Consider the following 19837-nt stretch of genomic DNA (forward strand, 5'->3'; position numbering starts at 1 on the left):
AGGCAAGGGGAAGGAGCGTCATAGCAGGTGAGATGCTTGGAGCTGTGTGTGAGGGTGAGCCTGTAGCCTTGTTGGTCTTGGAGATGCATGTTTCCCTTGGACATCATGGCCCTAGTGACTCTGAATGCCTTTCATCCCATACTGCAATAACTAGTAATCTCTGGCTGGATGGACAGCACAGAGCAAGTGGTTGGGAGAGCCTCCTGTTGGCTTCCTGTTTCTGCTGACACTGCTTCCCAGGTGGAGACCCTTGGGAAAGTCAAATCCTGCTTCCCAGACATGGGGGCCTTTCCACAATTCCCCATAGCCGAAAGTAAGCAGGATTGTTTCTACCTGCTGACAGCAGGGCTTGGAGTCTAAGGACATGTTGTGAGGCTGAGGAGAGGTCTGCATGCTCTTGTGAAGCCTTTGCAAGAGGGAGGTGTTTGTCTGACCTTTGGGCCACAACGCGGGCTGTTTCCAGAGGCCAGGGAGTATGCATTGAGAGGGGACTCAACAGAAGGAGCTCTTTCTTGGCCTGGAAAGGATGCTGCCTTGCAAGCAGAAGGGCAGCCCCCCTCTTCCTGCCACCAAGGCCAAGGAGCAGGGACTGTTCTCACAGTGCCAGATTCACGTAGTGCCCTTGAAGGCCTTTCCTTCACGTGAAACCTCCTCCTGGGGCTGGCACAAGCCGAGCGTGGCTACACCTGCTGTCAGGAATCTCTCTGTGTGCCCAGAGCATCCTGAATGCCTGATCAGAGTTGTGGGCTCTGAGATAAGGGGCCTGTGTGTGTGTGTGTGCAGAGTCTGGAAGAGGCAGGAGGTCTCCAGCAAGAGTGAGAGAGAGCCTCTGCTCCTACTGTCATCAAAGCCTTTCCCAAGCATGTCCCTGGGGCAAGCGAGCTGCAATGTGCAGCATAGCTGCAGAGGTAGCAGTGCTTGACTCCCTCGATGCCTTTCTCCTCCTTTGAGCCTGGGTGCCCAACTAGAATCCATGTTCCATCCTAAAAACAGAGTGTTTGGGAGCAGTGGCTAAAGGAATTGGGAGGAGCGGGGGCAACGGTGTGTCTTGGAGCCTGTCACTGTTGCTGTGCCTGCTGTTCTCCTTGCTGCATGGAGAGAAAGCCTAGGTGTGGGCAGCCTGAGCTTTGCTAGCTGTCTTTCTGGTGTGTTGTGCAGCCTTGCATGACTTGGCAGGGCATGATCTCCACCTCTGATGAGGTCGGTGAGTGGAACCCATGTCCTTTGGCTGCCGAAGGAGGTGCCCATCCTGTGAGCGCGGGATGGAGGCCCAACTCCCCCTGTGCTCATGCCACCTCCCCGCGGTGTCTGTGTGCAGTGTACTTCAGCCTGAGGAAGTCAGATGGCCAGCTGCACGTGCTGTGAGTGCAGGCCCTCAGAGGGCAGGGAAGGTAGGTGCTGCTGCTTGGGGCCCTTCTTGTGGCAGCCGGAATTGTGGGAAAGCATCATCCCATGGGCAGTGGCTGTACCAGAGCCCTTCCCCTGCGCTCCTTTGAGTGACCTAGTCCAGGGCTTGCTTTCCAAGATGCCGGCTGTGCTCTGCTTTTGCAACACATCTGTTGCTGCTGCCTTCTCTGTGAACACAGCAGAAGATGCCTGCATGGGGCCCTGTTTCTGGTGGGAAGTTAACTGCTGGGCCTGTGTGGGGTGGAAGCTGGAGAGCTTCTGTTCATGCTCATGTCGATGACGGGGCAGCAGGAAAAAAGGGTTCTTCAGTCTTGTTCAGATTCATTTCAGGTCTGAATGGGGCGGAGGGGAAGACTCGCAGCAGACAGGGGTCAGCGGAGAGTGTGAGGAATACCCTGCCCTTTACGGGCGGATGTAGCTGCCCCTGGTGTACCTGTGGTGCTCTCTCTCTCCTTAGCTGGACAACACTGCCCATTTCCTAGATTGGAGGGGAATGCTTTTTTGCCTGTGTTTCCGTCCATTGACTTCCCCGTTAGGAAAGACCTGGTCTCCTAACTCAGGTTCTTCATTCTCGACCTTGCCGAAAGCCCGGCAGTGTGATTTGTCCTTCTCCTGCATTCCCCTGCAGATGCTATTCTGTCCAATTGGGGGGCAGCCGTGAGAAACAGGCAGGTTTGTTTCAGAGTTTCTGAGAGGCAGCTTCTTCTCTGAGCAGTGGAAACGTTTGCTGCCCTTGTGAGCAACGAGATCCTTTGCTTGGCCACATCTCACATGAGTCTCTCACCTTTGCAGGTGCCAGATATAAGCGATTCAGCCCTCACAGCCATCAGAAGGGTTGCTGCTCAGGCCCTTGCTGGGCCTGGCGTTGTCCTTCCCAAGTGAGTATGATTGCTTGCTTCTTAGCCTCCAGCTGACCCAGCAAGCAGCTTCTCACTGCGTGTGTGGGAGTGCTGTGCTGCGAGGGTTGGCGAAGGCTGCTCAGGAAGTGATTAGGGACTAACGCCTTCCAACGGCCGGGTCTGCGCTGAGTTACTGCATTTCTTACAGCAGTCCTCCAGGATGTGGCATATTCTGTATATTCTACTTGGGAAAGAGTGTGGTTCCTAACAGCTCTGGCATGCGCCTGTGTGCCCATGGTGAGCATAATTTGCAAAGGAGGGGCTGCAGTGGAAATGTGGTGCCCTTCCATCACAGCGGAGCCCTTTTTTTTCTGTCTCCAGGCTTGAGCTGGAGACTTCCCCTGAGAAGCCGTGTGTGAGAGCTCCAAGGCCAGCTCAGAAAGAGAAAGAGGGAAGACCTGATCTCAAAGCTGAGAAAGGTAATGGAGCAGCTGATTCCTGGCCTGTGAGATCCGACGAAGTATCGCAGGCTCTGTTTCCCTCGTGTGAAGTTATGGCCCCAAAGAGTCTCTCTTAGGTCACCAGCACATCCCTGTGAGCCCCACTGTTCCTGGTGTGGACAGGGTAGAGCAGTAGAAAAGCACTCCCACAGGAAAGGGTGTTTTAGGCTAGAAATGAAGAGCTGGACAGGAGCCAGAGTGAGGGAAGGCCTCAGAGTGCCTTGGAAACATGGCTTCAAAGGAATCCCCTTGAGGCTTCACAGGTCTATCACTGCCTGGAGCGGTGCTGCACATCACTGCTGTACAGATGGCCACCCCGGCGGTGTTCTGAAGGGTTTTCTTGTCTGCTGCTTACAGGGGATGTTCCTACCCTGCGCCTCCTCGTCCGAGAGAGGCAGCCTCCAGCCAGACTAGCGGCTCCTAGTATGGAGGAAGGCAGAGGGGAGCAAGGCAAGGGGAAGGAGCGTCATAGCAGGTGAGATGCTTGGAGCTGTGTGTGAGGGTGAGCCTGTAGCCTTGTTGGTCTTGGAGATGCATGTTTCCCTTGGACATCATGGCCCTAGTGACTCTGAATGCCTTTCATCCCATACTGCAATAACTAGTAATCTCTGGCTGGATGGACAGCACAGAGCAAGTGGTTGGGAGAGCCTCCTGTTGGCTTCCTGTTTCTGCTGACACTGCTTCCCAGGTGGAGACCCTTGGGAAAGTCAAATCCTGCTTCCCAGACATGGGGGCCTTTCCACAATTCCCCATAGCCGAAAGTAAGCAGGATTGTTTCTACCTGCTGACAGCAGGGCTTGGAGTCTAAGGACATGTTGTGAGGCTGAGGAGAGGTCTGCATGCTCTTGTGAAGCCTTTGCAAGAGGGAGGTGTTTGTCTGACCTTTGGGCCACAACGCGGGCTGTTTCCAGAGGCCAGGGAGTATGCAGTGAGAGGGGACTCAACAGAAGGAGCTCTTTCTTGGCCTGGAAAGGATGCTGCCTTGCAAGCAGAAGGGCAGCCCCCCTCTTCCTGCCACCAAGGCCAAGGAGCAGGGACTGTTCTCACAGTGCCAGATTCACGTAGTGCCCTTGAAGGCCTTTCCTTCACGTGAAACCTCCTCCTGGGGCTGGCACAAGCCGAGCGTGGCTACACCTGCTGTCAGGCATCTCTCTGTGTGCCCAGAGCATCCTGAATGCCTGATCAGAGTTGTGGGCTCTGAGATAAGGGGCCTGTGTGTGTGTGTGTGCAGAGTCTGGAAGAGGCAGGAGGTCTCCAGCGAGAGTGAGAGAGAGCCTCTGCTCCTACTGTCATCAAAGCCTTTCCCAAGCATGTCCCTGGGGCAAGCGAGCTGCAATGTGCAGCATAGCTGCAGAGGTAGCAGTGCTTGACTCCCTCGATGCCTTTCTCCTGCTTTGAGCCTGGGTGCCCAACTAGAATCCATGTTCCATCCTAAAAACAGAGTGTTTGGGAGCAGTGGCTAAAGGAATTGGGAGGAGCGGGGGCAACGGTGTGTCTTGGAGCCTGTCACTGTTGCTGTGCCTGCTGTTCTCCTTGCTGCATGGAGAGAAAGCCTAGGTGTGGGCAGCCTGAGCTTTGCTAGCTGTCTTTCTGGTGTGTTGTGCAGCCTTGCATGACTTGGCAGGGCATGATCTCCACCTCTGATGAGGTCGGTGAGTGGAACCCATGTCCTTTGGCTGCCGAAGGAGGTGCCCATCCTGTGAGCGCGGGATGGAGGCCCAACTCCCCCTGTGCTCATGCCACCTCCCCGCGGTGTCTGTGTGCAGTGTACTTCAGCCTGAGGAAGTCAGATGGCCAGCTGCACGTGCTGTGAGTGCAGGCCCTCAGAGGGCAGGGAAGGTAGGTGCTGCTGCTTGGGGCCCTTCTTGTGGCAGCCGGAATTGTGGGAAAGCATCGTCCCCTGGGCAGTGGCTGTACCAGAGCCCTTCCCCTGCGCTCCTTTGAGCTCTGAGTGACCTAGTCCAGGGCTTGCTTTCCAAGATGCCGGCTGTGCTCTGCTTTTGCAACACATCTGTTGCTGCTGCCTTCTCTGTGAATACAGCAGAAGATGCCTGCATGGGGCCCTGTTTCTGGTGGCAAGTTAACTGCTGGGCCTGTGTGGGGTGGAAGCTGGAGAGCTTCTGTTCATGCTCATGTCGATGACGGGGCAGCAGGAAAAAAGGGTTCTTCAGTCTTGTTCAGATTCATTTCAGGTCTGAATGGGGCGGAGGGGAAGACTCGCAGCAGACAGGGGTCAGCGGAGAGTGTGAGGAATACCCTGCCCTTTACGGGCGGATGTAGCTGCCCCTGGTGTACCTGTGGTGCTCTCTCTCTCCTTAGCTGGACAACACTGCCCATTTCCTAGATTGGAGGGGAATGCTTTTTTGCCTGTGTTTCCCTCCATTGACTTCCCCGTTGGGAAAGACCTGGTCTCCTAACTCAGGTTCTTGAATCTCGACCTTGCCGAAAGCCCGGCAGTGTGATTTGCCCTTCTCCTGCATTCCCCTGCAGATGCTATTCTGTCCAATTGGGGGGCAGCCGTGAGAAACAGGCGGGTTTGTTTCAGAGTTTCTGAGAGGCAGCTTCTTCTCTGAGCAGTGGAAACGTTTGCTGCCCTTGTGAGCAACGAGATCCTTTGCTTGGCCACATCTCACATGAGTCTCTCACCTTTGCAGGTGCCAGATATAAGCGATTCAGCCCTCACAGCCATCAGAAGGGTTGCTGCTCAGGCCCTTGCTGGGCCTGGCGTTGTCCTTCCCAAGTGAGTATGATTGCTTGCTTCTTAGCCTCCAGCTGACCCAGCAAGCAGCTTCTCACTGCGTGTGTGGGAGTGCTGTGCTGCGAGGGTTGGCGAAGGCTGCTCAGGAAGTGATTAGGGACTAACGCCTTCCAACGGCCGGGTCTGCGCTGAGTTACTGCATTTCTTACAGCAGTCCTCCAGGATGTGGCATATTCTGTATATTCTACTTGGGAAAGAGTGTGGTTCCTAACAGCTCTGGCATGCGCCTGTGTGCCCATGGTGAGCATAATTTGCAAAGGAGGGGCTGCAGTGGAAATGTGGTGCCCTTCCATCACAGCGGAGCCCTTTTTTTCTGTCTCCAGGCTTGAGCTGGAGACTTCCCCTGAGAAGCCGTGTGTGAGAGCTCCAAGGCCAGCTCGGAAAGAGAAAGAGGGAAGACCTGATCTCAAAGCTGAGAAAGGTAATGGAGCAGCTGATTCCTGGCCTGTGAGATCCGACGAAGTATCGCAGGCTCTGTTTCCCTCGTGTGAAGTTATGGCCCCAAAGAGTCTCTCTTAGGTCACCAGCACATCCCTGTGAGCCCCACTGTTCCTGGTGTGGACAGGGTAGAGCAGTAGAAAAGCACTCCCACAGGAAAGGGTGTTTTAGGCTAGAAATGAAGAGCTGGACAGGAGCCAGAGTGAGGGAAGGCCTCAGAGTGCCCTGGAAACATGGCTTCAAAGGAATCCCCTTGAGGCTTCACAGGTCTATCACTGACTGGAGCGGTGCTGCACATCACTGCTGTACAGATGGCCACCCCGGCGGTGTTCTGAAGGGTTTTCTTGTCTGCTGCTTACAGGGGATGTTCCTACCCTGCGCCTCCTCGTCCGAGAGAGGTAGCCTCCAGCCAGACTAGCGGCTCCTAGTATGGAGGAAGGCAGAGGGGAGCAAGGCAAAGGGAAGGAGCGTCATAGCAGGTGAGATGCTTGGAGCTGTGTGTGAGGGTGAGCCTGTAGCCTTGTTGGTCTTGGAGATGCATGTTTCCCTTGGACATCATGGCCCTAGTGACTCTGAATGCCTTTCATCCCATACTGCAACGACTAGTAATCTCTGGCTGGATGGACAGCACAGAGCAAGTGGTTGGGAGAGCCTCCTGTTGGCTTCCTGTTTCTGCTGACACTGCTTCCCGGGTGGAGACTCTTGGGAAAGTCAAATCCTGCTTCCCAGACATGTGGGCCTTTCCACAATTCCCCATAGCCGAAAGTAAGCAGGATTGTTTCTACCTGCTGACAGCAGGGCTTGGAGTCTAAGGACATGTTGTGAGGCTGAGGAGAGGTCTGCATGCTCTTGTGAAGCCTTTGCAAGAGGGAGGTGTTTGTCTGACCTTTGGGCCACAACGCGGGCTGTTTCCAGAGGCCAGGGAGTATGCAGTGAGAGGGGACTCAACAGAAGGAGCTCTTTCTTGGCCTGGAAAGGATGCTGCCTTGCAAGCAGAAGGGCAGCCCCCCTCTTCCTGCCACCAAGGCCAAGGAGCAGGGACTGTTCTCACAGTGCCAGATTCACGTAGTGCCCTTGAAGGCCTTTCCTTCACGTGAAACCTCCTCCTGGGGCTGGCACAAGCCGAGCGTGGCTACACCTGCTGTCAGGCATCTCTCTGTGTGCCCAGAGCATCCTGAATGCCTGATCAGAGTTGTGGGCTCTGAGATAAGGGGCCTGTGTGTGTGTGTGTGCAGAGTCTGGAAGAGGCAGGAGGTCTCCAGCGAGAGTGAGAGAGAGCCTCTGCTCCTACTGTCATCAAAGCCTTTCCCAAGCATGTCCCTGGGGCAAGCGAGCTGCAATGTGCAGCATAGCTGCAGAGGTAGCAGTGCTTGACTCCCTCGATGCCTTTCTCCTCCTTTGAGCCTGGGTGCCCAACTAGAATCCATGTTCCATCCTAAAAACAGAGTGTTTGGGAGCAGTGGCTAAAGGAATTGGGAGGAGCGGGGGCAACGGTGTGTCTTGGAGCCTGTCACTGTTGCTGTGCCTGCTGTTCTCCTTGCTGCATGGAGAGAAAGCCTAGGTGTGGGCAGCCTGAGCTTTGCTAGCTGTCTTTCTGGTGTGTTGTGCAGCCTTGCATGACTTGGCAGGGCATGATCTCCACCTCTGATGAGGTCGGTGAGTGGAACCCATGTCCTTTGGCTGCCGAAGGAGGTGCCCATCCTGTGAGCGCGGGATGGAGGCCCAACTCCCCCTGTGCTCATGCCACCTCCCCGCGGTGTCTGTGTGCAGTGTACTTCAGCCTGAGGAAGTCAGATGGCCAGCTGCACGTGCTGTGAGTGCAGGCCCTCAGAGGGCAGGGAAGGTAGGTGCTGCTGCTTGGGGCCCTTCTTGTGGCAGCCGGAATTGTGGGAAAGCATCATCCTATGGGCAGTGGCTGTACCAGAGCCCTTCCCCTGCGCTCCTTTGAGTGACCTAGTCCAGGGCTTGCTTTCCAAGATGCCGGCTGTGCTCTGCTTTTGCAACACATCTGTTGCTGCTGCCTTCTCTGTGAATACAGCAGAAGATGCCTGCATGGGGCCCTGTTTCTGGTGGGAAGTTAACTGCTGGGCCTGTGTGGGGTGGAAGCTGGAGAGCTTCTGTTCATGCTCATGTCGATGACGGGGCAGCCGGAAAAAAGGGTTCTTCAGTCTTGTTCAGATTCATTTCAGGTCTGAATGGGGCGGAGGGGAAGACTCGCAGCAGACAGGGGTCAGCGGAGAGTGTGAGGAATACCCTGCCCTTTACGGGTGGATGTAGCTGCCCCTGGTGTACCTGTGGTGCTCTCTCTCTCCTTAGCTGGACAACACTGCCCATTTCCTAGATTGGAGGGGAATGCTTTTTTGCCTGTGTTTCCCTCCATTGACTTCCCCGTTAGGAAAGACCTGGTCTCCTAACTCAGGTTCTTGAATCTCGACCTTGCCGAAAGCCCGGCAGTGTGATTTGTCCTTCTCCTGCATTCCCCTGCAGATGCTATTCTGTCCAATTGGGGGGCAGCCGTGAGAAACAGGCAGGTTTGTTTCAGAGTTTCTGAGAGGCAGCTTCTTCTCTGAGCAGTGGAAACGTTTGCTGCCCTTGTGAGCAACGAGATCCTTTGCTTGGCCACATCTCACATGAGTCTCTCACCTTTGCAGGTGCCAGATATAAGCGATTCAGCCCTCACAGCCATCAGAAGGGTTGCTGCTCAGGCCCTTGCTGGGCCTGGCGTTGTCCTTCCCAAGTGAGTATGATTGCTTGCTTCTTAGCCTCCAGCTGACCCAGCAAGCAGCTTCTCACTGCGTGTGCGGGAGTGCTGTGCTGCGAGGGTTGGCGAAGGCTGCTCAGGAAGTGATTAGGGACTAACGCCTTCCAACGGCCGGGTCTGCGCTGAGTTACTGCATTTCTTACAGCAGTCCTCCAGGATGTGGCATATTCTGTATATTCTACTTGGGAAAGAGTGTGGTTCCTAACAGCTCTGGCATGCGCCTGTGTGCCCATGGTGAGCATAATTTGCAAAGGAGGGGCTGCAGTGGAAATGTGGTGCCCTTCCATCACAGCGGAGCCCTTTTTTTCTGTCTCCAGGCTTGAGCTGGAGACTTCCCCTGAGAAGCCGTGTGTGAGAGCTCCAAGGCCAGCTCAGAAAGAGAAAGAGGGAAGACCTGATCTCAAAGCTGAGAAAGGTAATGGAGCAGCTGATTCCTGGCCTGTGAGATCCGACGAAGTATCGCAGGCTCTGTTTCCCTCGTGTGAAGTTATGGCCCCAAAGAGTCTCTCTTAGGTCACCAGCACATCCCTGTGAGCCCCACTGTTCCTGGTGTGGACAGGGTAGAGCAGTAGAAAAGCACTCCCACAGGAAAGGGTGTTTTAGGCTAGAAATGAAGAGCTGGACAGGAGCCAGAGTGAGGGAAGGCCTCAGAGTGCCTTGGAAACATGGCTTCAAAGGAATCCCCTTGAGGCTTCACAGGTCTATCACTGCCTGGAGCGGTGCTGCACATCACTGCTGTACAGATGGCCACCCCGGCGGTGTTCTGAAGGGTTTTCTTGTCTGCTGCTTACAGGGGATGTTCCTACCCTGCGCCTCCTCGTCCGAGAGAGGCAGCCTCCAGCCAGACTAGCGGCTCCTAGTATGGAGGAAGGCAGAGGGGAGCAAGGCAAGGGGAAGGAGCGTCATAGCAGGTGAGATGCTTGGAGCTGTGTGTGAGGGTGAGCCTGTAGCCTTGTTGGTCTTGGAGATGCATGTTTCCCTTGGACATCATGGCCCTAGTGACTCTGAATGCCTTTCATCCCATACTGCAATAACTAGTAATCTCTGGCTGGATGGACAGCACAGAGCAAGTGGTTGGGAGAGCCTCCTGTTGGCTTCCTGTTTCTGCTGACACTGCTTCCCAGGTGGAGACCCTTGGGAAAGTCAAATCCTGCTTCCCAGACATGGGGGCCTTTCCACAATTCCCCATAGCCGAAAGTAAGCAGGATTGTTTCTACCTGCTGACAGCAGGGCTTGGAGTCTAAGGACATGTTGTGAGGCTGAGGAGAGGTCTGCATGCTCTTGTGAAGCCTTTGCAAGAGGGAGGTGTTTGTCTGACCTTTGGGCCACAACGCGGGCTGTTTCCAGAGGCCAGGGAGTATGCAGTGAGAGGGGACTCAACAGAAGGAGCTCTTTCTTGGCCTGGAAAGGATGCTGCCTTGCAAGCAGAAGGGCAGCCCCCCTCTTCCTGCCACCAAGGCCAAGGAGCAGGGACTGTTCTCACAGTGCCAGATTCACGTAGTGCCCTTGAAGGCCTTTCCTTCACGTGAAACCTCCTCCTGGGGCTGGCACAAGCCGAGCGTGGCTACACCTGCTGTCAGGCATCTCTCTGTGTGCCCAGAGCATCCTGAATGCCTGATCAGAGTTGTGGGCTCTGAGATAAGGGGCCTGTGTGTGTGTGTGTGCAGAGTCTGGAAGAGGCAGGAGGTCTCCAGCGAGAGTGAGAGAGAGCCTCTGCTCCTACTGTCATCAAAGCCTTTCCCAAGCATGTCCCTGGGGCAAGCGAGCTGCAATGTGCAGCATAGCTGCAGAGGTAGCAGTGCTTGACTCCCTCGATGCCTTTCTCCTGCTTTGAGCCTGGGTGCCCAACTAGAATCCATGTTCCATCCTAAAAACAGAGTGTTTGGGAGCAGTGGCTAAAGGAATTGGGAGGAGCGGGGGCAACGGTGTGTCTTGGAGCCTGTCACTGTTGCTGTGCCTGCTGTTCTCCTTGCTGCATGGAGAGAAAGCCTAGGTGTGGGCAGCCTGAGCTTTGCTAGCTGTCTTTCTGGTGTGTTGTGCAGCCTTGCATGACTTGGCAGGGCATGATCTCCACCTCTGATGAGGTCGGTGAGTGGAACCCATGTCCTTTGGCTGCCGAAGGAGGTGCCCATCCTGTGAGCGCGGGATGGAGGCCCAACTCCCCCTGTGCTCATGCCACCTCCCCACGGTGTCTGTGTGCAGTGTACTTCAGCCTGAGGAAGTCAGATGGCCAGCTGCACGTGCTGTGAGTGCAGGCCCTCAGAGGGCAGGGAAGGTAGGTGCTGCTGCTTGGGGCCCTTGTTGTGGCAGCCGGAATTGTGGGAAAGCATCATCCTATGGGCAGTGGCTGTACCAGAGCCCTTCCCCTGCGCTCCTTTGAGTGACCTAGTCCAGGGCTTGCTTTCCAAGATGCCGGCTGTGCTCTGCTTTTGCAACACATCTGTTGCTGCTGCCTTCTCTGTGAATACAGCAGAAGATGCCTGCATGGGGCCCTGTTTCTGGTGGGAAGTTAACTGCTGGGCCTGTGTGGGGTGGAAGCTGGAGAGCTTCTGTTCATGCTCATGTCGATGACGGGGCAGCCGGAAAAAAGGGTTCTTCAGTCTTGTTCAGATTCATTTCAGGTCTGAATGGGGCGGAGGGGAAGACTCGCAGCAGACAGGGGTCAGCGGAGAGTGTGAGGAATACCCTGCCCTTTACGGGTGGATGTAGCTGCCCCTGGTGTACCTGTGGTGCTCTCTCTCTCCTTAGCTGGACAACACTGCCCATTTCCTAGATTGGAGGGGAATGCTTTTTTGCCTGTGCTTCCCTCCATTGACTTCCCCGTTAGGAAAGACCTGGTCTCCTAACTCAGGTTCTTGAATCTCGACCTTGCCGAAAGCCCGGCAGTGTGATTTGTCCTTCTCCTGCATTCCCCTGCAGATGCTATTCTGTCCAATTGGGGACAGGCAGGTTTGTTTCAGAGTTTCTGAGAGGCAGCTTCTTCTCTGAGCAGTGGAAACGTTTGCTGCCCTTGTGAGCAACGAGATCCTTTGCTTGGCCACATCTCACATGAGTCTCTCACCTTTGCAGGTGCCAGATATAAGCGATTCAGCCCTCACAGCCATCAGAAGGGTTGCTGCTCAGGCCCTTGCTGGGCCTGGCGTTGTCCTTCCCAAGTGAGTATGATTGCTTGCTTCTTAGCCTCCAGCTGACCCAGCAAGCAGCTTCTCACTGCGTGTGCGGGAGTGCTGTGCTGCGAGGGTTGGCGAAGGCTGCTCAGGAAGTGATTAGGGACTAACGCCTTCCAACGGCCGGGTCTGCGCTGAGTTACTGCATTTCTTACAGCAGTCCTCCAGGATGTGGCATATTCTGTATATTCTACTTGGGAAAGAGTGTGGTTCCTAACAGCTCTGGCATGCGCCTGTGTGCCCATGGTGAGCATAATTTGCAAAGGAGGGGCTGCAGTGGAAATGTGGTGCCCTTCCATCACAGCGGAGCCCTTTTTTTCTGTCTCCAGGCTTGAGCTGGAGACTTCCCCTGAGAAGCCGTGTGTGAGAGCTCCAAGGCCAGCTCAGAAAGAGAAAGAGGGAAGACCTGATCTCAAAGCTGAGAAAGGTAATGGAGCAGCTGATTCCTGGCCTGTGAGATCCGACGAAGTATCGCAGGCTCTGTTTCCCTCGTGTGAAGTTATGGCCCCAAAGAGTCTCTCTTAGGTCACCAGCACATCCCTGTGAGCCCCACTGTTCCTGGTGTGGACAGGGTAGAGCAGTAGAAAAGCACTCCCACAGGAAAGGGTGTTTTAGGCTAGAAATGAAGAGCTGGACAGGAGCCAGAGTGAGGGAAGGCCTCAGAGTGCCTTGGAAACATGGCTTCAAAGGAATCCCCTTGAGGCTTCACAGGTCTATCACTGCCTGGAGCGGTGCTGCACATCACTGCTGTACAGATGGCCACCCCGGCGGTGTTCTGAAGGGTTTTCTTGTCTGCTGCTTACAGGGGATGTTCCTACCCTGCGCCTCCTCGTCCGAGAGAGGCAGCCTCCAGCCAGACTAGCGGCTCCTAGTATGGAGGAAGGCAGAGGGGAGCAAGGCAAGGGGAAGGAGCGTCATAGCAGGTGAGATGCTTGGAGCTGTGTGTGAGGGTGAGCCTGTAGCCTTGTTGGTCTTGGAGATGCATGTTTCCCTTGGACATCATGGCCCTAGTGACTCTGAATGCCTTTCATCCCATACTGCAATAACTAGTAATCTCTGGCTGGATGGACAGCACAGAGCAAGTGGTTGGGAGAGCCTCCTGTTGGCTTCCTGTTTCTGCTGACACTGCTTCCCAGGTGGAGACCCTTGGGAAAGTCAAATCCTGCTTCCCAGACATGGGGGCCTTTCCACAATTCCCCATAGCCGAAAGTAAGCAGGATTGTTTCTACCTGCTGACAGCAGGGCTTGGAGTCTAAGGACATGTTGTGAGGCTGAGGAGAGGTCTGCATGCTCTTGTGAAGCCTTTGCAAGAGGGAGGTGTTTGTCTGACCTTTGGGCCACAACGCGGGCTGTTTCCAGAGGCCAGGGAGTATGCAGTGAGAGGGGACTCAACAGAAGGAGCTCTTTCTTGGCCTGGAAAGGATGCTGCCTTGCAAGCAGAAGGGCAGCCCCCCTCTTCCTGCCACCAAGGCCAAGGAGCAGGGACTGTTCTCACAGTGCCAGATTCACGTAGTGCCCTTGAAGGCCTTTCCTTCACGTGAAACCTCCTCCTGGGGCTGGCACAAGCCGAGCGTGGCTACACCTGCTGTCAGGCATCTCTCTGTGTGCCCAGAGCATCCTGAATGCCTGATCAGAGTTGTGGGCTCTGAGATAAGGGGCCTGTGTGTGTGTGTGTGCAGAGTCTGGAAGAGGCAGGAGGTCTCCAGCGAGAGTGAGAGAGAGCCTCTGCTCCTACTGTCATCAAAGCCTTTCCCAAGCATGTCCCTGGGGCAAGCGAGCTGCAATGTGCAGCATAGCTGCAGAGGTAGCAGTGCTTGACTCCCTCGATGCCTTTCTCCTGCTTTGAGCCTGGGTGCCCAACTAGAATCCATTTTCCATCCTAAAAACAGAGTGTTTGGGAGCAGTGGCTAAAGGAATTGGGAGGAGCGGGGGCAACGGTGTGTCTTGGAGCCTGTCACTGTTGCTGTGCCTGCTGTTCTCCTTGCTGCATGGAGAGAAAGCCTAGGTGTGGGCAGCCTGAGCTTTGCTAGCTGTCTTTCTGGTGTGTTGTGCAGCCTTGCATGACTTGGCAGGGCATGATCTCCACCTCTGATGAGGTCGGTGAGTGGAACCCATGTCCTTTGGCTGCCGAAGGAGGTGCCCATCCTGTGAGCGCGGGATGGAGGCCCAACTCCCCCTGTGCTCATGCCACCTCCCCACGGTGTCTGTGTGCAGTGTACTTCAGCCTGAGGAAGTCAGATGGCCAGCTGCACGTGCTGTGAGTGCAGGCCCTCAGAGGGCAGGGAAGGTAGGTGCTGCTGCTTGGGGCCCTTGTTGTGGCAGCCGGAATTGTGGGAAAGCATCATCCTATGGGCAGTGGCTGTACCAGAGCCCTTCCCCTGCGCTCCTTTGAGTGACCTAGTCCAGGGCTTGCTTTCCAAGATGCCGGCTGTGCTCTGCTTTTGCAACACATCTGTTGCTGCTGCCTTCTCTGTGAATACAGCAGAAGATGCCTGCATGGGGCCCTGTTTCTGGTGGGAAGTTAACTGCTGGGCCTGTGTGGGGTGGAAGCTGGAGAGCTTCTGTTCATGCTCATGTCGATGACGGGGCAGCCGGAAAAAAGGGTTCTTCAGTCTTGTTCAGATTCATTTCAGGTCTGAATGGGGCGGAGGGGAAGACTCGCAGCAGACAGGGGTCAGCGGAGAGTGTGAGGAATACCCTGCCCTTTACGGGTGGATGTAGCTGCCCCTGGTGTACCTGTGGTGCTCTCTCTCTCCTTAGCTGGACAACACTGCCCATTTCCTAGATTGGAGGGGAATGCTTTTTTGCCTGTGCTTCCCTCCATTGACTTCCCCGTTAGGAAAGACCTGGTCTCCTAACTCAGGTTCTTGAATCTCGACCTTGCCGAAAGCCCGGCAGTGTGATTTGTCCTTCTCCTGCATTCCCCTGCAGATGCTATTCTGTCCAATTGGGGACAGGCAGGTTTGTTTCAGAGTTTCTGAGAGGCAGCTTCTTCTCTGAGCAGTGGAAACGTTTGCTGCCCTTGTGAGCAGCGAGATCCTTTGCTTGGCCACATCTCACATGAGTCTCTCACCTTTGCAGGTGCCAGATATAAGCGATTCAGCCCTCACAGCCATCAGAAGGGTTGCTGCTCAGGCCCTTGCTGGGCCTGGCGTTGTCCTTCCCAAGTGAGTATGATTGCTTGCTTCTTAGCCTCCAGCTGACCCAGCAAGCAGCTTCTCACTGCGTGTGCGGGAGTGCTGTGCTGCGAGGGTTGGCGAAGGCTGCTCAGGAAGTGATTAGGGACTAACGCCTTCCAACGGCCGGGTCTGCGCTGAGTTACTGCATTTCTTACAGCAGTCCTCCAGGATGTGGCATATTCTGTATATTCTACTTGGGAAAGAGTGTGGTTCCTAACAGCTCTGGCATGCGCCTGTGTGCCCATGGTGAGCATAATTTGCAAAGGAGGGGCTGCAGTGGAAATGTGGTGCCCTTCCATCACAGCGGAGCCCTTTTTTTCTGTCTCCAGGCTTGAGCTGGAGACTTCCCCTGAGAAGCCGTGTGTGAGAGCTCCAAGGCCAGCTCAGAAAGAGAAAGAGGGAAGACCTGATCTCAAAGCTGAGAAAGGTAATGGAGCAGCTGATTCCTGGCCTGTGAGATCCGACGAAGTATCGCAGGCTCTGTTTCCCTCGTGTGAAGTTATGGCCCCAAAGAGTCTCTCTTAGGTCACCAGCACATCCCTGTGAGCCCCACTGTTCCTGGTGTGGACAGGGTAGAGCAGTAGAAAAGCACTCCCACAGGAAAGGGTGTTTTAGGCTAGAAATGAAGAGCTGGACAGGAGCCAGAGTGAGGGAGGGCCTCAGAGTGCCTTGGAAACATGGCTTCAAAGGAATCCCCTTGAGGCTTCACAGGTCTATCACTGCCTGGAGCGGTGCTGCACATCACTGCTCTACAGATGGCCACCCCGGCGGTGTTCTGAAGGGTTTTCTTGTCTGCTGCTTACAGGGGATGTTCCTACCCTGCGCCTCCTCGTCCGAGAGAGGCAGCCTCCAGCCAGACTAGCGGCTCCTAGTATGGAGGAAGGCAGAGGGGAGCAAGGCAAGGGGAAGGAGCGTCATAGCAGGTGAGATGCTTGGAGCTGTGTGTGAGGGTGAGCCTGTAGCCTTGTTGGTCTTGGAGATGCATGTTTCCCTTGGACATCATGGCCCTAGTGACTCTGAATGCCTTTCATCCCATACTGCAATAACTAGTAATCTCTGGCTGGATGGACAGCACAGAGCAAGTGGTTGGGAGAGCCTCCTGTTGGCTTCCTGTTTCTGCTGACACTGCTTCCCAGGTGGAGACCCTTGGGAAAGTCAAATCCTGCTTCCCAGACATGGGGGCCTTTCCACAATTCCCCATAGCCGAAAGTAAGCAGGATTGTTTCTACCTGCTGACAGCAGGGCTTGGAGTCTAAGGACATGTTGTGAGGCTGAGGAGAGGTCTGCATGCTCTTGTGAAGCCTTTGCAAGAGGGAGGTGTTTGTCTGACCTTTGGGCCACAACGCGGGCTGTTTCCAGAGGCCAGGGAGTATGCATTGAGAGGGGACTCAACAGAAGGAGCTCTTTCTTGGCCTGGAAAGGATGCTGCCTTGCAAGCAGAAGGGCAGCCCCCCTCTTCCTGCCACCAAGGCCAAGGAGCAGGGACTGTTCTCACAGTGCCAGATTCACGTAGTGCCCTTGAAGGCCTTTCCTTCACGTGAAACCTCCTCCTGGGGCTGGCACAAGCCGAGCGTGGCTACACCTGCTGTCAGGCATCTCTCTGTGTGCCCAGAGCATCCTGAATGCCTGATCAGAGTTGTGGGCTCTGAGATAAGGGGCCTGTGTGTGTGTGTGTGCAGAGTCTGGAAGAGGCAGGAGGTCTCCAGCGAGAGTGAGAGAGAGCCTCTGCTCCTACTGTCATCAAAGCCTTTCCCAAGCATGTCCCTGGGGCAAGCGAGCTGCAATGTGCAGCATAGCTGCAGAGGTAGCAGTGCTTGACTCCCTCGATGCCTTTCTCCTCCTTTGAGCCTGGGTGCCCAACTAGAATCCATGTTCCATCCTAAAAACAGAGTGTTTGGGAGCAGTGGCTAAAGGAATTGGGAGGAGAGGGGGCAACGGTGTGTCTTGGAGCCTGTCACTGTTGCTGTGCCTGCTGTTCTCCTTGCTGCATGGAGAGAAAGCCTAGGTGTGGGCAGCCTGAGCTTTGCTAGCTGTCTTTCTGGTGTGTTGTGCAGCCTTGCATGACTTGGCAGGGCATGATCTCCACCTCTGATGAGGTCGGTGAGTGGAACCCATGTCCTTTGGCTGCCGAAGGAGGTGCCCATCCTGTGAGCGCGGGATGGAGGCCCAACTCCCCCTGTGCTCATGCCACCTCCCCGCGGTGTCTGTGTGCAGTATACTTCAGCCTGAGGAAGTCAGATGGCCAGCTGCACGTGCTGTGAGTGCAGGCCCTCAGAGGGCAGGGAAGGTAGGTGCTGCTGCTTGGGGCCCTTGTTGTGGCAGCCGGAATTGTGGGAAAGCATCGTCCCCTGGGCAGTGGCTGTACCAGAGCCCTTCCCCTGCGCTCCTTTGAGTGACCTAGTCCAGGGCTTGCTTTCCAAGATGCCGGCTGTGCTCTGCTTTAGCAATACATCTGTTACTGCTGCCTTCTCTATGAATACAGTAGAAGATGCCTGCATGGGGCCCTGTTTCTGGTGGGAAGTTAACTGCTGGGCCTGTGTGGGGTGGAAGCTGGAGAGCTTCTGTTCATGCTCATGTCGATGACGGGGCAGCCGGAAAAAAGGGTTCTTCAGTCTTGTTCAGATTCATTTCAGGTCTGAATGGGGCGGAGGGGAAGACTCGCAGCAGACAGGGGTCAGCGGAGAGTGTGAGGAATACCCTGCCCTTTACGGGCGGATGTAGCTGCCCCTGGTGTACCTGTGGTGCTCTCTCTCTCCTTAGCTGGACAACACTGCCCATTTCCTAGATTGGAGGGGAATGCTTTTTTGCCTGTGTTTCCCTCCATTGACTTCCCCGTTGGGAAAGACCTGGTCTCCTAACTCAGGTTCTTGAATCTCGACCTTGCCGAAAGCCCGGCAGTGTGATTTGTCCTTCTCCTGCATTCCCCTGCAGATGCTATTCTGTCCAATTGGGGGGCAGCCGTGAGAAACAGGCAGGTTTGTTTCAGAGTTTCTGAGAGGCAGCTTCTTCTCTGAGCAGTGGAAACGTTTGCTGCCCTTGTGAGCAACGAGATCCTTTGCTTGGCCACATCTCACATGAGTCTCTCACCTTTGCAGGTGCCAGATATAAGCGATTCAGCCCTCACAGCCATCAGAAGGGTTGCTGCTCAGGCCCTTGCTGGGCCTGGCGTTGTCCTTCCCAAGTGAGTATGATTGCTTGCTTCTTAGCCTCCAGCTGACCCAGCAAGCAGCTTCTCACTGCGTGTGTGGGAGTGCTGTGCTGCGAGGGTTGGCGAAGGCTGCTCAGGAAGTGATTAGGGACTAACGCCTTCCAACGGCCGGGTCTGCGCTGAGTTACTGCATTTCTTACAGCAGTCCTCCAGGATGTGGCATATTCTGTATATTCTACTTGGGAAAGAGTGTGGTTCCTAACAGCTCTGGCATGCGCCTGTGTGCCCATGGTGAGCATAATTTGCAAAGGAGGGGCTGCAGTGGAAATGTGGTGCCCTTCCATCACAGCGGAGCCCTTTTTTTCAGTCTCCAGGCTTGAGCTGGAGACTTCCCCTGAGAAGCCGTGTGTGAGAGCTCCAAGGCCACCTCAGAAAGGGAAAGAGGGAAGACCTGATCTCAAAGCTGAGAAAGGTAATGGAGCAGCTGATTCCTGGCCTGTGAGATCCGACGAAGTATCGCAGGCTCTGTTTCCCTCGTGTGAAGTTATGGCCCCAAAGAGTCTCTCTTAGGTCACCAGCACATCCCTGTGAGCCCCACTGTTCCTGGTGTGGACAGGGTAGAGCAGTAGAAAAGCACTCCCACAGGAAAGGGTGTTTTAGGCTAGAAATGAAGAGCTGGACAGGAGCCAGAGTGAGGGAAGGCCTCAGAGTGCCTTGGAAACATGGCTTCAAAGGAATCCCCTTGAGGCTTCACAGGTCTATCACTGCCTGGAGCGGTGCTGCACATCACTGCTCTACAGATGGCCACCCCGGCGGTGTTCTGAAGGGTTTTCTTGTCTGCTGCTTACAGGGGATGTTCCTACCCTGCGCCTCCTCGTCCGAGAGAGGCAGCCTCCAGCCAGACTAGCGGCTCCTAGTATGGAGGAAGGCAGAGGGGAGCAAGGCAAGGGGAAGGAGCGTCATAGCAGGTGAGATGCTTGGAGCTGTGTGTGAGGGTGAGCCTGTAGCCTTGTTGGTCTTGGAGATGCATGTTTCCCTTGGACATCATGGCCCTAGTGACTCTGAATGCCTTTCATCCCATACTGCAATAACTAGTAATCTCTGGCTGGATGGACAGCACAGAGCAAGTGGTTGGGAGAGCCTCCTGTTGGCTTCCTGTTTCTGCTGACACTGCTTCCCAGGTGGAGACCCTTGGGAAAGTCAAATCCTGCTTCCCAGACATGGGGGCCTTTCCACAATTCCCCATAGCCGAAAGTAAGCAGGATTGTTTCTACCTGCTGACAGCAGGGCTTGGAGTCTAAGGACATGTTGTGAGGCTGAGGAGAGGTCTGCATGCTCTTGTGAAGCCTTTGCAAGAGGGAGGTGTTTGTCTGACCTTTGGGCCACAACGCGGGCTGTTTCCAGAGGCCAGGGAGTATGCATTGAGAGGGGACTCAACAGAAGGAGCTCTTTCTTGGCCTGGAAAGGATGCTGCCTTGCAAGCAGAAGGGCAGCCCCCCTCTTCCTGCCACCAAGGCCAAGGAGCAGGGACTGTTCTCACAGTGCCAGATTCACGTAGTGCCCTTGAAGGCCTTTCCTTCACGTGAAACCTCCTCCTGGGGCTGGCACAAGCCGAGCGTGGCTACACCTGCTGTCAGGCA

Source organism: Rhea pennata, unplaced genomic scaffold, assembly GCF_028389875.1.
Source record: "Rhea pennata isolate bPtePen1 unplaced genomic scaffold, bPtePen1.pri scaffold_26, whole genome shotgun sequence".
Taxonomy (NCBI): domain Eukaryota; kingdom Metazoa; phylum Chordata; class Aves; order Rheiformes; family Rheidae; genus Rhea; species Rhea pennata.